Source organism: Drosophila willistoni, unplaced genomic scaffold (assembly GCF_018902025.1).
Source record: "Drosophila willistoni isolate 14030-0811.24 unplaced genomic scaffold, UCI_dwil_1.1 Seg279, whole genome shotgun sequence".
NCBI classification, from domain to species: Eukaryota; Metazoa; Arthropoda; class Insecta; order Diptera; family Drosophilidae; genus Drosophila; species Drosophila willistoni.
This window is the reverse complement of record NW_025814236.1, coordinates 13,900-30,929: the sequence shown is the minus strand read 5'-3', so window position 1 is coordinate 30,929 and position 17,030 is coordinate 13,900. Positions and strand designations below refer to the sequence as shown.

Sequence of the window (17,030 nt, the reverse complement as noted above, 5' to 3'; positions counted from 1 at the left end):
AAAATGGATCGAAAGAAACATTAGCACCAACGGCAACTGGATGAATGAATGAAGTTGAAAAGCTAACTAAGCTAATCATGAGGCTTTCCAAGCAACACCCCACACTGCCTGGCCCCAGAAAAATGGTCATCTCGAACGTCACCTTTGGGCTCTCGAAGTCGCTGCAGCAGTGCGTGAGAAACGCAGGAAGAGTCTTCCACACATCCCGAAACCCGCTGGACAAAAGAGCACTCAATAGGGCAACCAAGAACTAAAAGAGCTACTGATCGCCCTCCGCAACATGCCTTCGCGAATATATAAAAGACCTCGAGCCGGGAGACGCGTCTAACAACCTATGGAGAGCTACGCGATACCTCAAAAGGCCAATAAAGAGAATCGCCCCAATACTAGGTCCCAACAACATCTGGTGCAGATCGGAAGAAGCAAAAGCAGAGGCATTTGCCGACCACCTAAGCGCCACTTTCACCCCTGTGCTGACCTGCTCTCAGGAAGATCACGACTCTATAACTAACTTCATAGACATACCTTGCCAAATGGACTTGCCCATTCGTGAAGTTGATCCAGAAGAACTATAGAGGAAGCCAGCAAACTTAAGCTCAGGAAAGCACCAGGATATTATGGCATAGGAGCAGCACAGATTAAGGCACTACCTTCTGTTGCCTGGAACCTCATCAGCCGTATTTTCAACAAATGCTTATTGCTTGGACATTTCCCACGCCAGTCGAAATGTGCTGAGGTTATCCTCATTCCCAGGCCATATAAGCCTGAAACACTAGTAACCTCATACCGCCCAATCAGTCTTTTGCCAGTGCTCTCTAAATTACTCGAAGAGTAATTTTAAGAAGAGTACTGCCAATTCTAGAAGACGACGGCCTAATCCCTAACCATCAATTCGGATTCAGGACTAGACACGGCACCCCTGAGCAATGTCATCGCTTAGTGGAGACAATCACCATGTCATTCGAGAGGAAGGAATACTGCTCAGCCGTATTCCTAGACGTCAAACAAGCCTTTGATCGCGTCTGGCACACCGGCTGATATATAAATTAAAGAAGCAACTCCCAATGCCTACTTCCTACTCCTGAAGAGCTACCTGCTTGGAAGGTCCTTCTACGTCAGGGTAGGCAGTGAAGAATCCAGGATCCTACCAGTAAATGCGGGAGTGCCGCAGGGAAGCGTACTTGGCAAATCCTATACACTCTTTACACGGCAGACCTTCCTATTACTATCACCAAGACCTGCTGGTTGCCACATATGCCGACGACACTGCATTCCTGGCACATGCTAAAGATGCATCGGATGCATCACTAATCCTCCAAGAACAGCTCAACTTGGTGAGTCCATGGCTGGAAAAGTGGTGCATAACAATCAACGCAGAAAAGTCCCGACACATCACCTTCGCATTAAAAGAGACGACTGCCCACCAGTAACGTTGATCGGATGAAGCCAAGTACCTGGGACTGACCATGGACAGGCGTCTAACCTGGGCCCCCATACTCGAAATAAACGTAAGCAGTTGGATGCTAAGCTCGGAAAATGTACTGGCTCCTGGGAAGCAGGTCCAAGTTGAGACTCCAAAATAAAATCCTTCTATACAACACGATTTATTGTTCCTGTAAATTGCATGTATAATCACATTAAGTATTTTTCCCATATGTTAATCCTGAACAAATTTAATAATTGTCCTCCGGATAGATCTTAAATAAAGAACACTGAATCAAAAAAAAAAAAAAAAAAAAAAAAATGTATTTTTATAATACTATCAAATTTCATTCTAATAAATAAATAAATAGACATTGCCGATTATAAATGCATAAGACATATGTATTTAAGAATGTTACCAATATTACATATGACTGACCATGGTCGACATCACACCACCTAAGTAGGTTTTGTGCCACATACTCTCGAAATGGACCATTTATATATGATGGTACCACTAAACAATAAATTTTCATATGTATTTTTATAAATACCATCAAATTTCATTATAATCAATAAATAAACAGACATTGCCGATTATAAATGCATAGCACATATGTATGTAGGAAATGAAGTGTCAGGCGGGCATAATCATGGCAATCGGGCAGTAGCTAGTGAACGAGACAGAACGACACGCAGCGGCCGTACCTATCTGGTCGACTCACTCATTGAAAATTAAAGAGAAGCGTTGATTCAAAAAGCACTCGCAATCGTACTCTCGCCTCGATCACATCGCGCACCCAAATTATCACTAAGGCCATTTAAATAATATAAAATATACATATGTATTCTTAACACAAAGAAACATTGTTAATAATATAACACAAACCACATCCTTTAATAATATTCTAATAAATAAACCGGGATACAGTAAATCCTACAAACTGGGGGCTCAACCGAGATTTCTGGCCTAAGACAATTAGTGAAATTTGTGTGTGTGTGTGAAAATTGTTAAAATTGCATGCATTAACGTGTAATATATATACAAAATCAAGGTTGTTGGCAAACGAATTTCACAAGAAGCAACCACTACAAGTTCAAAATAGTGGAAGTTGGTGTGACTGTACGAGTGGCGACGAGTGGACGGTGAGACGGTGAGCGGTCGGACGACGCAAGAAGAGCGTCACTAAGAATTTTGGCGTCGTTTTGCCAAAAAGTCGGCGACTAAAGTTGAGAGCGGCTCGAGAACGGTGGTGACTCGAGAGGAAAAGAGAGAGCAGACAGACAGACAGAGGAAGCAGACAGCGGACACGAAGTTGATGATAATTAGTGTTCACTGTGGAAACAGACAGACGGAGAGAGCAGACAGCGGACACGAAGTTGATGATAATTAGTGTTCACTGTGGAAACAGACAGACGGAGAGAGCAGACACGAAGTTGATGATAACTAGTGTTTACTGTGGAAGCAGACAGCGGACACGAAGTTGATGATAACCAGTGTTCACTGTGGAAGCAGACAGACGGAGAGAGCAGACAGCGGACACGAAGTTGATGATAATTAGTGTTCACTGTGGAAGCAGACAGACAGAGAGAGCAGACAGAGGGCACGAAGTTGATGATAACTAGTGTGCACTGTGGAGGCGGAAAACCAAAAGAGAGCGGACAACACAAACCGTTACAAGAAGCAGACGACGACGACAAGTCCAAACGAGAAGGCAGCAGACACGAAGTTGAGATAATTGGTGTGGAAGCAGACAAAGAGAGCGGATAACACAAACCGTTACAAGAAGCAGACGACGACGACAAGTCCAAACGAGAAGGCAGCAGACACGAAGTTGAGATAATTGGTGTGGAGCAGACAATTTGACCTACATTAACATAGTGTGTAAATTTTGATAAGTCATAACAAATTTGATTGATTGATACTACCTATACATTAATATAGCAAACTTGTTAAGCATTATACCTGTAACTGTGTGAAATGGATCGAGGTGAGATTCTAACTTTGCGTATTGAAGAGTTGCGCATTAAATTGAGAGAGTTAGGGCTAGAGACTACAGGCCTTAAAGCTGAGCTGCAATCGCGTCTGCTCGCTCATTACGATTTAATAGAAACTGAAAATGACGGGCAGGAGGCAGATTTCGCCTCGGCTAGAACAATTCGAGAAGTCCCGAACACAGATGGGCAAAGGTCAAGGTCAAGATGTGGAGGGAAGCGTTTCCGAGTTTTGCGGTTTACGTTCGATTGATGTTGTACAATGGACTAGGGACCTAGAAGAATGCGCTTTAACCTTACAGTGGAGTCAGTTACAGCTTTTTGTGTATGCAAAACAATTGTTAAAGGGAGCTGCATTGTCGTTTATACGGAGTAAGAGAGATATTTGTAGTTGGGAGTCCCTGAAAGTAGCTTTGAAAAACGAATTCAGAGTAAAGGTTTCATCAGCCGAAGTTCATAGAAGACTAAGCAATCGACAGTTGAAGAGAGGTGAGAATTTGTATGAGTTTTTGTATTCGTTAATGGAAATGGCAAAGCCGATCGATTTGGATGACGAAAGTTTAATCGAGTATTTTGTAGAAGGTATACCAGACCTGAGAGCAAATAAGGCATTATTGTATCAAGCCAGAACAGTGGATGGGTTGAAAGTTCAAATAGAGACGTACTTAAAATCCTATGATCCTAGGAAGTCCTCAAAGAAAACAACATTGGAGTCATCTTTTCACAAGCAAGGTAGAGATAATAGAGAGAAAAGTTCGATAACAAAAGGTGATCGCAAATGTTTTAAGTGTGGTGATCCTTCACACATGATGAGAGACTGTAACAAGAAAACGTTTACTTGTTTTAAATGTGGCAAAACAGGCCATCGCTCATTTGAATGTAAGGGAAAAGATACCACCAAAGTTGAAAGTACCAATGTTGTAGATGATAAATTAGTAAAAGCATCAGGTAAATTTACTGATTCGGGTTTGGAGTTGAAAGAAGTAACTTATAAGTCGATTAAGTTCAACGGTCTAATTGATACAGGAGCAAATTTGAGTCTCATACGTAAAAGCGTGTTTGTCGAACTTGGAATTAAATCTTTAACAGAATATTCGAAGAGCCTTACAGGCATTGGTGGAAGTCATGTGATGACCTTTGGTAGTTTTGGCATAAGTGTCAAGATAGATGGCATTGAGATGGAAGTCGAGTTTCATATCGTTCCTGATGAAGACATGGCATACGAGCCAATTTTGGGTAGAACTATATTAGATCACGTCGATTTGGTTGTTACAAAGAAAGGTACAAAGTTTGTGAGCATCAAGGAAAAAGAATCACTGTGTAACGCGAATAAATCTTGTGCTGAGTTGTTTAAGGAATTTGAAAGTATGTGTATGCACAGTGCAGAACAGAATGAAGTGGAAATCAAGAGTGACTTGTCACATATCAGTGCAGAAATCGCTAGTGAAGTCAAGAAGTTGATTAAAAGTTACAAACCTATTAGAAATACAAACACTCCTATCGAAATGAAGATTGTACTAACAGATTAGTTGCCAGTTTATCAGCATCCAAGGCAACTAGCAGAGTCTGTACCATACCGTATTATAAAAGTTAGTTAGTTTATACTACTCTAGATCTAACAAACGGGTTTTTCCATGTTCCTGTTGAGGAGAAATCTCAGAAGTACACAGCATTCGTAACTCAGAATGGTCAGTATGAATTCCTTTGGCAGTAATGAGAGAATCAGTGAAGAATGGAGATGCAGTGGTGTATATGGACGATATAATTATACCAAGTGTTAACGTGAATGATGGTATAATTAAACTTAAAAGAGTGTTGAAGATAGCTGCGGAAAATGGGTTGAGAATAAACTGGGAGAAATGTCAGATACTGCAAAGTAAAGTAAATTTTTTGGGCTATATAGTTGAAAATGGAAGTATTCAGCCAAGTAAGGAGAAGACTGATGCCGTTTCAAGATTCCCGATCCCACATGATAAGAAGTCAGTTCAAAGATTTTTGGGATTAACATCGTATTTCCGTAGATTTATCGAAGGATACGCAGTAACAGCTAAGCCCTTGACTGACATTTTGCGAAAAGACAACAAGTTTAAGTTTAAAGAATTGCAAATGATAGCGTTTGAGCAATTGAAGTTAGCATTGATCAAAGGTCCCGTTTTAAAGTTATACGATCCTAAGCTAGAGACTGAGATTCACACTGATGCCTCGAAACACGGTTTCGGAGCTGCGCTTTTACAGAAAGATTCAGAAGATGGTTTATTTCATCCGGTACAATATATGAGTCGGAAAACTAAACCTTGCGAAGAGAAGTATGATTCGTATGAACTTGAGGTTTTAGCAGTTATTGGAGCATTAATAAAGTGGCGTGTATATGTGCTAGGATTGAGATTTAAGATTGTTACAGATTGTAATGCGTTCACGATGACAATGAAAAAGAAAGAGGTTCCGTTACGTGTAGCACGTTGGGCAATGTACCTACAAGATTTCGACTATCAGATCGAACATCGTTCAGGTTCAAAGATGCGGCATGTGGATGCTTTGAGCCGTTTATCTTGTTTTATGCTAACCGACACCATAACCCATAGATTGAGGGAAGCACAGTTGTCAGATGATTGGACTAAATTGATTACGAGTTTAGTTCAGGAGAAGGGATATGAAGATTTTTACATTGAAAATGAAATATTGTTAAAAGACCCCAATCAAGAACTTATTGTCGTTCCCTCGCAGATGGAAAAAGAAATAATACAGATTGCACACAAACAAGGACATTTTGGAGCTAGAAAGACTCAAGATATCGTTGAAAAATCGTATTAATTCCAAAATTAAAAGAAAAGGTAGCCCGTGTTGGTTGCGTGATTTTTTTTTGAAATAAAAAGGATTTATGCATAGGGATCAGCCATTGATGACATATCACATTGATCACGTTGGCCCGATGGAGGTCACGACAAAGCGTTATAATCATATACTTGTTATTGTTGATGGGTTCTCTAAGTTTGTATGGTTGTACCCGACTCGTGGAACAGGAGTCGATGAAGTACTTAGTTGTCTTGAAAAGCAGGCGATAATTTTTGGTAACCCGGTGAGAATAATTTCTGACAGGGGAGCAGCTTTCACATCCAATGCGTTTAAGGAGTATTGTATCAGACAGGATATACAGCATTTACTGATAGCAAAAGGTGTACCCCGCGGCAACGGCCAAGTAGAAAGGATGCATAAGATAATAGTTCCAATGATTTCAAAGTTAAGCCAAGAGAATGAGGGAAACTGGTACAAGTATGTTGGTCGTGTGCAACAACTTGTTAATAATACTGCTCCAAGAAGTACAAGAGTTACACCTTTTAAGATTTTGACAGGAATAGAGATGCGTAGTCCTGATGATCCCCAAATAAGAAAGCTGATAACCGATTCGTTAATAGAAGAATTAGACTGTGGTCGTGATGAGATTAGAGCGGAGGCTCGAAACAATATTAATGAAATACAGCAGGAAATGAAAAGGACGTTTGACAAGAACAGGAAATGGGAAAGAAAGTACAATTTAAACGAGTTAGTGGCGATTAAACGTACGCAGTATGGGACAGGTCTAAAGTTGAGAGGTAAATACTTAGGACCGTATAAAGTCACGAAGGTAAATAGGCACGGTCGATACGACATTGAGAAAGGTGGCGATGGTGAAGGACCTCGTAAGACCTCAACAGTGGCTGAGTTCATGAAGCCTTGGCTAGGATCATTCGGGTCGAATGACTTGTCAGGACAGCCGATTGTAGGAAATGAAGTGTCAGGCGGGCATAATCATGGCAATCGGGCTAGGTCGACTCACTCATGAAATTAAAGAGCGTGACAAAAGCACTCGCAATCGACTCTCGCCTCGATCCATCGCGCACTCAATATCATAACATTTAAATAGAAACCACATCCTTTAATAATATTGTAATAAATAAACCGGGATAAAGTAAATCCTACATGTATTTAAGAAGGAATGCTACTTTAATTAATTTTAGAGTGCTGCTTGGACGACATATGGTTGAGGGTTGTAAGACTATGCTAAATAAGTTGTTTTAATATTTTACGAAATATTAAAGCATATGGTATATTATTGGATATATATGTATATTCATAATATTAATAATAATTGAAACACATTGGCTCACATATGTATGAGAAAAACGAAGATGTATAATTTTCTTTTTCAAATCAAATGATACTGAGGAATGTCTAGCATAAAAAATATTAAATTTTAATCTAGAATTGCCTCTTATTAATATATGAAATGATAAATAATTGTGTATAATTATTCTTCACTTAATATAAATGTTTAATATATAAATATATTGTGTGTATACAACCCAACTCATATGGGACTACCCATATAAAAGAAACTAACAAGGATTTTCTTAGTAGCGGCGAGCGAAAAGAAAATAGTTCAGCACTAAGTCACTTTGTCTTTATGGCAAATGTGAGATGCAGTGTATGGAGCATCAATATTCTAGTATGAGAAATTAAGGATTTAAGTCGTTCTTAAATGAGGCCATTTACCCCATAGAGGGTGCCAGGCCCGTATAACGTTAATGATTACTAGATGGTGGTAAACTCCATCTAAAAGTAAATATAACCATGAGACCGATAGTAAACAAGTACCGTGAGGGAAAGTTGAAAAGAACTCTGAATAGAGAGTTAAAACTTGTTAGAGGTTAAGCCCGATGAACCTGAATATCCATTATGGAAAATTCTTCATTAGAGTTTTAATATTATAATAATATTATAATAATAGTGTGCATTTTTTCCATATAAGGACATGGTAATCTATTAACATAAACCAAATTTATCATAAAATATGACTTATAGTTTATTTAAATTATTTTGCTTGCATTTTAACATAGAATAAATGTCATTAATTTGATAAAGTGTTGATAGATTTATATGAATTAATTTAATTTTTAATTTTAATTTTTCGGAATTATATAATAGCATGATTATTATTGATTTTCTGTGTTTATTATATGCACTTGTATGATTAACAATGCGAAAGATTCAGGATACCTTCGGGACCCGTCTTGAAACACGGACCAAGGAGTCTAACATATGTGCAAGTTATTTGGATATAAACGTAATAGCATAATTAACTTGACTAATAATGGGATTAGTTTTTTAACTATTTATAGATAATTAACACAATCCCGGGGCGTTCTATATAGTTATGTATAATGATATTTATATTATTTATACCTCTAACTGGAACGTACCTTGAGCATATATGCTGTAACCCGAAAGATGGTGAACTATACTTGATCAGGTTGAAGTCAGGGGAAACCCTGATGGAAGACCGAAACAGTTCTGACGTGCAAATCGATTGTCAGAATTGAGTTTAGGGGCGAAAGACCAATCGAACCATCTAGTAGCTGGTTCCTTCCGAAGTTTCCCTCAGGATAGCTGGTGCATTTAAATGTTATATAAAATAATCTTATCTGGTAAAGCGAATGATTAGAGGCCTTAGGGTCGAAACGAACTTAACCTATTCTCAAACTTTAAATGGGTAAGAACCTTAACTTTCTTGATATGAAGTTTAAGGTTACGATATATTGTGCCCAGTGGGCCACTTTTGGTAAGCAGAACTGGCGCTGTGGGATGAACCAAACGTAATGTTACGGTGCCCAAATTAACAACTCATACAGAAACCATGAAAGGCGTTGGTTGCTTAAAACAGCAGGACGGTGATCATGGAAGTCGAAATCCGCTAAGGAGTGTGTAACAACTCACCTGCCGAAGCAATTAGCCCTTAAAATGGATGGCGCTTAAGTTGTATACCTATAAATTACCGCTAAGGTAGATGATTTATATTATTTATAATATAAATTTTGAAACTTTAGTGAGTAGGAAGGTACAATGGTGTGCTTAGAAGTGTTTGGCGTAAGCCTGCATGGAGCCGCCATTGGTACAGATCTTGGTGGTAGTAGCAAATAATCGAATGAGACCTTGGAGAATGAAGTGAGAAGGTTTCGTGTGAACAGTGGTTGATCACGAGTTAGTCGTCCTAAGTTCAAGGCGAAAGCCAAAATTTCAAGTTTAAAAATGTCAATGAAATAAAAATAAAAAACTGAATAATTTGAACGAAAGGAATACGTTCCAATTCCGTACCTGTGAGTATCCGTTTGTATTAAATATGGCTCGTGCTCATCCTGGCAACAGGAACGACATAAAGAAGCCGTCGAGAGGTATCGGAAGAGTTTTCTTTTCTGTTTATAGCCGTACTACCATGGAAGTCTTTCGCAGAGAGATATGGTAGATGGGAGAAAGCATGACATATACTGTTGTGTCGATATTTTTTCCTCGGACCTTGAAAATTTATGGTGGGGATACGCAAACTTCTCAACAGGCCGTACCAATATCCGCATCTGGTCTCCAAGGTGAAGAGTCTCTAGTCGATAGAATAATGTAAGTAAGGGAAGTCGGCAAATTATATCCGTAACTTCGGGATAAGGATTGGATCTGAAGATTGAGATGGTCGGGCTTGATTGGGAAACAATAACATGGTTTATGTGCTCGTTCTGGGTAAATAGAGTTTCAATCATTTATGATAGTTATTTGTTCCCCGGATAGTTAGTTACGTAGCCAATTGTGGAACTTTCTTACTAAAATTTTTAAGAATACTAATTTTTAATTAGTTCTTTTAAATTATAACGATTATCAATTAACAATCAATTCAGAACTGGCACGGACTTGGGAAATCCGACTGTCTAATTAAAACAAAGCATTGTGATGGCCCTAGCGGGTGTTGACACAATGTGATTTCTGCCCAGTGCTCTGAATTTCAAAGTGAAGAAATTCAAGTAAGCGCGGGTCAACGGCGGGAGTAACTATGACTCTCTTTCACATCTTGCAAAAATGCTATGGTACGCACGGGAGGCGGGTAGCTAGACACAACAGCGTAGTAAATGCCGGCAAGTCCCCGACTTGAACGGAAAGGCTGCGTTGTCCATGTCGAACCAATGCAATGCGACTCGGGCTTAAATAAACCGGACCTGGTGGGAATCCGACAGAATCACAATTATGTGATAGACGTTCAGATTGTGACAGGCGGACATTCCTTAGACCAAGCGCACCAGCGCAAGGTCGAAAGGTATGACAGAGCTGACATAAGATCACAAATGCGGCGATTTTTCGGAGTGACAGGTGAAATCGAGTTTCATTCCGTTACACTCAACTGGAGAGAAAAGATCTCCTCATCGCTCAAGGTACCAAACTCATCAGCGTCAGAGCAGTAAAAGGCGGAGTGACGTCTTTCAAACATTTAATGTATTGTGCTGGGTATACTCGAAGCTAGATGTACTAACCTCTAGTTTCTCCTATACTTTTGCCTGCTACCTTGGCATTCCATCTAAAAAGGTACAAACAATGCATTGTTAAAAAGAGGTGGTTTTAGTACGTAGGCACTGTGGGACTTCATTGTCCCGATGATGCAGCGAATCGTGCATACGAGATTGTCCAGTAGTTGGTTGCTCGTATCTTTAAAAATTTCCTTCCTCGGCGATCAAAAAAAAAAAAACAAAAAAAAATGAAGTAAGTCGTCTCGCCGACTTAGGTATACCATACACCAGTAAAGCAAATATTTCAATTTTATAAAACAAATGCATTTTCACATGCTTCTTACAAGCATATCTTAGTATCTCGCTCACTCAATCATACGAGCACCCTAGCGCCCCCACCAGCCAACGGCCAACTCCGGCCTTATGGGAAAACGTTTATATGCAAAATTCGACTGTTTTTTCTCCGATTTTGATTAAATTTGGTATTTTGCTAGATATTAGTATTAAAATTAAGTGTGCCAAATTGATTGCATAAGGTAACAAATACGGAAGATAATCAAGTTTTTTCAAATTACGGGGGCGGAAAAGGGCGTGGCAAAATTTCATACATACAAAATATGTGCATTCACTAAGCGAATATACATACCAAATATGGTGTCTCTAGCTGGAATAGTTTTTGAGATAAACGCTTTTTTTAAATTGCGGGGGCGGAAAGGGGCGTGGCAAAAATTTGAAATAAACTTGATCACTCTACATACTACACGAGTCTACATACCAAATTTGGTGGCTCTAGCTCTTACAGTCTCCGAGATCTAGGTGTTCATACGGACAGACGGACGGACGGACGGACGGACGGACGGACGGACAGACGGACATGGCTAGATCGACTCGGTTGTTGATCCTGATCAAGAATATATATACTTTGTGGGGTCGGAGATGCTTCCTTCTGCCTGTTACATACATTTTGGCGACTTTAATATACCATTTCACCCTATGGGTGTATGGTATAAAAATTGGAGTAATTAGCGGGAAAAGAAGACCCTTTTGAGCTTGACTCTAATCTGGCAGTGTAAGGAGACATAAGAGGTGTAGAATAAGTGGGAGATATTATTCCTTGTGTTTGATATCGCCAATGAAATACCACTACTCTTATTGTTTCCTTACTTACTTGATTAAATGGAACGTGTATCATTTCCTAGCCATTATAAGGATATATTTATTATATCTTATGGTATTGGGTTTTGATGCAAGCTTCTTGATCAAAGTATCACGAGTTTGTTATATAATCGCAAACAAATTCTTTAATGAGAGAGTGCATTTATGTATTTTTAATTTGAAATATTTGGTATAACTTCAATTACTCAGGTATGATCCAATTCAAGGACATTGCCAGGCAGGGAGTTTGACTGGGGCGGTACACCTCTTAAATAATAACCGAGGTCTCCCAAGGCCACCTCAGTGCGGACAGAAACCACACATAGAGCAAAAGGGCAAATCAGCATTTGATCTCGGTGTTCAGTACACACAGGGACACCAAAAGCTCGGCCTATAGATCCTTTTGGGTTAAAGAGTTTTTAACAAGATGTGCCAGAAAAGTTACCTTAGGGAGAACTGGCTTTTTGATCCTTCGATGTCGGCTCTTCCTATCATTGTGAAGCAAAATTCACCAAGCGTTGGGATTGTTCACATGGGTGTGGGAACGTGAGCTGGGTTTAGACCGTCGTGAGACAGGTTAGTTTTACCCTACTAATGACAAAACGTTGTTGCGACAGCATTCCTGCGTAGTACGAGAGAACCGCAGTACGGACCAATGGCACAATACTTGTTCGAACGAACAGTGGTATGACGCTACGTCCGTTGGATTATGCCTGAACGCCTCTAAGGTCGTATCCGTGCTGGACTGCAATGATAAATAAGGGGCAATTTGCATTGTATGGCTTCTAAATCATTAAAAGTTTATTTTATAAACGACAATGGATGTGATGCCAATGTTATTTGTAACATAGTAAATTGGGAGGATCTTCGATCACCTGATGCCGCGCTAGTTACTTATTAAAACATTATTTAATACAAACGACAAAGCCTAGAATCAATTGTAAACGACTTTTGTAACAGGCAAGGTGTTGTAAGTGGTTGAGCAGCTGCCATACTGCGATCCACTGAAGCTTACCTTTGCTTGATGATTCGATTTTTTTTTAATTGCTGATGTACTTTTATTATATGGGAGAGTATTTCATATAATAATAAGTTCATTTCTTTAGTTTTTTTTTTTTTTTTTTTTTTTTTTTTTTTTTTTGATTTGACAGCAGTATAGCGAATTTGCAATCTGTCCGGGGACAATCAGCAAGTTTTCGTGGTTGGACATTGGCGGTTATAATGTTTGTGTGTTTTTGAAATAGGGCGTTGTGTGGTTGTATATGCTGGTTAAATAGTAATATTATTCTCAATGTCGTGGCAGGTCCACGTGGGAAGTCTTTTAAGACGCCTGGTGAAATGAGTCTATGATATTAGTAGTATATCGACATATTGAGTTTTTAAAAAGTGCTCAACTTCTGGCCTGCTCCTACACAGACCGTTCGCGTTCCATAGGACGATATGGAGGTTTATTTGCATTTTTGGGCCGTGATTGACGTTAGGAGCTGTGTCATGGCAGCAACTTGGTCCATTATCTTCTCCATAAGAGCTTCAAGGCATCCAATCTTTGGCTTGTTTGGGACGAATTGACAGGAGGGGCCTCTGCCTGCTGGGGAGGCAGCTGATTGCCTTTTAATATATTGGCGAAAGTGACGCCTGGCTTGCTCGCAGAGGTTTGCCAGTAACCTGGTGATGGTGTCGTTGGGGTTGACCTTGGCTTTGGCAGATGCGTCTCCTTTGCCTTCAAATAGACTTTGCAGCCCTTATAAGAGGCAGAATGGTTGCCCTTGCAGTGAGCACAGCGGGGAGGATCGGTCCTTGGCTTGCGGCAGTCCGAGGAACTATAAGCGCCTCCGCATTTTACACAGTTGAACTGCAGGTTGCAGTTCTTCTGAGTGTGTCCAAATCCTTGGCATCTGTATCTGTATCAAGTTCACAAAGAACATAGCCAGAGGTTTCTTTGTACTGCGGCTGATTGCATTTTTGATGTCCAGGCCTCTAACAATGTGCCCGTTGGCAGCCAGTGCTTCCTTAATGTCCATGGGATTGGTGGTGTGATGAAGACCTTTGATTCGATTATCGGACGTGTTTGAGTTTGCAATAAAAAAAAAAAAAAAAAAAAATACAAAAATAGGAAAATAATTGTTATCAAATTTCACATAATTTACGCCTGCCCAATTATTAAAACCATTAAGTGGCGGCAAATAAATAAGTGACACATACTTGTCTGTGGCTCCGGCCGCAGCAGGCACAAATATGATCACTGGTATTAACAGCAACGTCAACAATGCGAACAGGTTTGCCATGCTATCAGATGAAAGCGACAACGACGAAGAAGATGCTCCAATGACGGCTCAACAGGAGCCACCCACGGCTGAGGTGCGCAAGGTCAAGCCGCCTCCTATTTTTCTACCGGAGGTTCACGATATTAAGGACTTAATAAGAGACGTTACATCCGTAATCGGCGGCAACAATTTCGACTACAAAGCGGGTAGGGATGGACAAGTCAGAGTCAACCTACAAGATAAGGAGAGTTTTTCAACTCTGAAAAACTACCTTAGTGAACACGACATCCCATACCAGACTTTCCAGCCTAAAGACGAGCGAACTTATAGAATTGTTGTCAAAGGTCTTCATTTCTTTAGTGACGCAATGAATTTACTTTAAGAGATTCCTACTCTTCATATTTTAATGGGTGAAAAAAAATGTTATATATATATATAAGTTAAAAGAACGAATACGGCGGTTCCAACTGTGATCGTCATAATGTAGCCAAATGAATCGTCATTTATTCAGTGACGCAATATATATTTGTTAAAATATGTATATAAGCACCGCAGTATGTCTATCTCTTTCTTATTATTCTCGAATGATTTGATCTGTGAATTGTAACGGACATTCTTTCATTTCTGCTTTACATTCTTTTTCTCGCTGCCTGCGTTGCAGCGAATATTCTTGCGCATAAGTTTAGTCTCTAATAAACCTCTACTCGAATAGGTTATGGGCCCAGGCAGCAGAAAGTAAAACTGTGCGGGTTAGTCGGAAAGACTTGTAAGAGATTCGTTTTGTTAATTAAAGTTTGTGATTAATTCGTTCAAGATGAGTACACAATTTTCAATCGAAAAACTAGATGGTGAAAATTATAGTGTATGGTCAGTACAGATGAAAATCTGTTGATTCATTCTGATTTGTGGTCAGTGACATGTGGTCGGTTAAAAAAAGAGGTGTCTGATACGACTGAACAAAAGGAGTTGTTTGACAGTAAAGACGAGAAAGCCCTCGCAAGTATATTGTTGTGCGTAAGTCCGTCGCAGATCAACGGTATAAAACATTGTAAAACCGCAAGCGAAGCATGGGCAAAGTTATCTGCGATTCACATGCCCTCCGGTCCGGCTAGAAAAATACAGTTGTTTAAGCAATGTTGGCTACAGACAGTATTCGAGAGCATTTGAATAATTTTTCTAATGTCGTAGAAAAGTTAAATGAAATTCAGGAACAAGTGCCTGATGAAATGCTCGTTATAATTTTGTTGGCAAGTTTAAGTGATGATTTCGAAAATTTTGTAGTTGCCATAGAAACGCGAGACTCGTTGCCATCGCTAAGCGCTCTAAAAATTAAATTGCTTGAAGAGGGAGAGAGACGCAAGATTGGCGAAGTAGCCGAGAAAAGTGAGAATAAAATGTATTCGTCGCGTCAAGAAAACGGTAAAAAGAACAAAGCAATGAGAGAACCAAAAAACATTGAATGTTGGTTGTGCGGTCGTCGCGGGCATTTCGCGTCGAAGTGTGGTTCGAAAGAGAGAAAAGACAACGCGAGCGAAAAGAACAGTAAGAAGTCTTTTTCGGTATTCTCAACTTCTGGAACACGAATCGGTTTGTCGAAAAATGCGTGGTGTGTAGACAGCGGGGCTACAGCTCATTTGTGTGCGGACAAATCAATGTTTACGAGTATGCGTGAGCACAAAGAGAAAATCAAGTTAGCAGGCGACAGTAATATAGAAGCCGAAGGTTGCAGTACAGTGGAACTAAAATGCAAAAATATCACGATCGAATTAGTTGATGTGCTATATGTAAAGGACTTACAATGTAATTTTATTTCGGTATCAAAGGCAACAGAAAATGGCTTAAGAGTAATTTTTGTCAAAAACAAAGTGTTTGTTAAAGACAGTAACAATCGTGATTTAATGATCGCAGAGAAACACAACGGTTTGTTTTTGTTTGAAAGTAAAGCAAAAACGTGTTTGCTGCAGAAGCAAATGTAAATCAGCTGGTCAAATAGCATGATCGGTTCGGACATTTAAATTTCGATAGTTTGAATAAAATATTTAGCAGGAAATGGTCTATGGTCTCAATGCTAGAGTGTGTAGTACAAATGACACTGTATGTGAAACGCGTGCAAAAAGTAAAATTTGCGTTAAGAAGTTTCCGAAGTTTTCGGAAAGTCGCTCAAAGGAATTGTTGGGCTTGATTCATACAGACATTTGTGGACCTATGCGTACAGCGTCACAAGGTGCAACTATTTTGCAACTTTCATAGACGATAAATCACGTTATGTATCGGTATACATGTTAAAGAATAAGAGCGATATTTTCCAGCAATTCCAAGATTTCAAAGAGAATCAGACGGGTAAGCGTATAAAAGCCATACGAAGCGACAACGGTCGTGAGTACCTGAGCGATGTATTTGAACAGTTCTTATCGAGTCATGGAATTAAAAGACAACTCACTATTCAGCACACTCCACAACAAAATGGTGTGGCGGAGCGCGCCAATAGAACCTTGGTGGAGATGGCGCGAAGCATGATAGTGCATGCTGGAGTTGGCGAATCTTTTTGGGGCGAGGCGATAATGACGGTTGCATATTTACGGAATAGAGCAGAAACTGCAACTTTGCCTGACAATACTCCATAAGAGGTTTGGTATGGGAAAAAGCCGAGCGTAACTCATCTTAAAGTATTTGGTATGAAAGCTATTGTATTAGATAAAACTCATAAGAACAAGTTTTCAGCGAAAGGCAAGCAGCATATTTTGGTAGGTTACTCCGAGACTGCCAAGGCTTATCGTCTTTACAACCCTGTCAAAAGGACCGTAGTAGTATCCCGAGATGTCGTGTTTTTAGAGCACAAGTTCATGAAAGAGTTGGAGCACGGTCGAGAATCATTATGTGAGTCAGATGTGGTAAC

General features: G+C 39.7%; 1 pseudogene; it reads left to right on the top strand.

The window, feature by feature from the left end:
- Positions 1-7,752: 7,752 nt before the first annotated feature.
- On the top strand, positions 7,753-12,903 carry LOC124461236 (annotated as a pseudogene).
- The last annotated feature ends 4,127 nt before the right edge of the window (positions 12,904-17,030 follow it).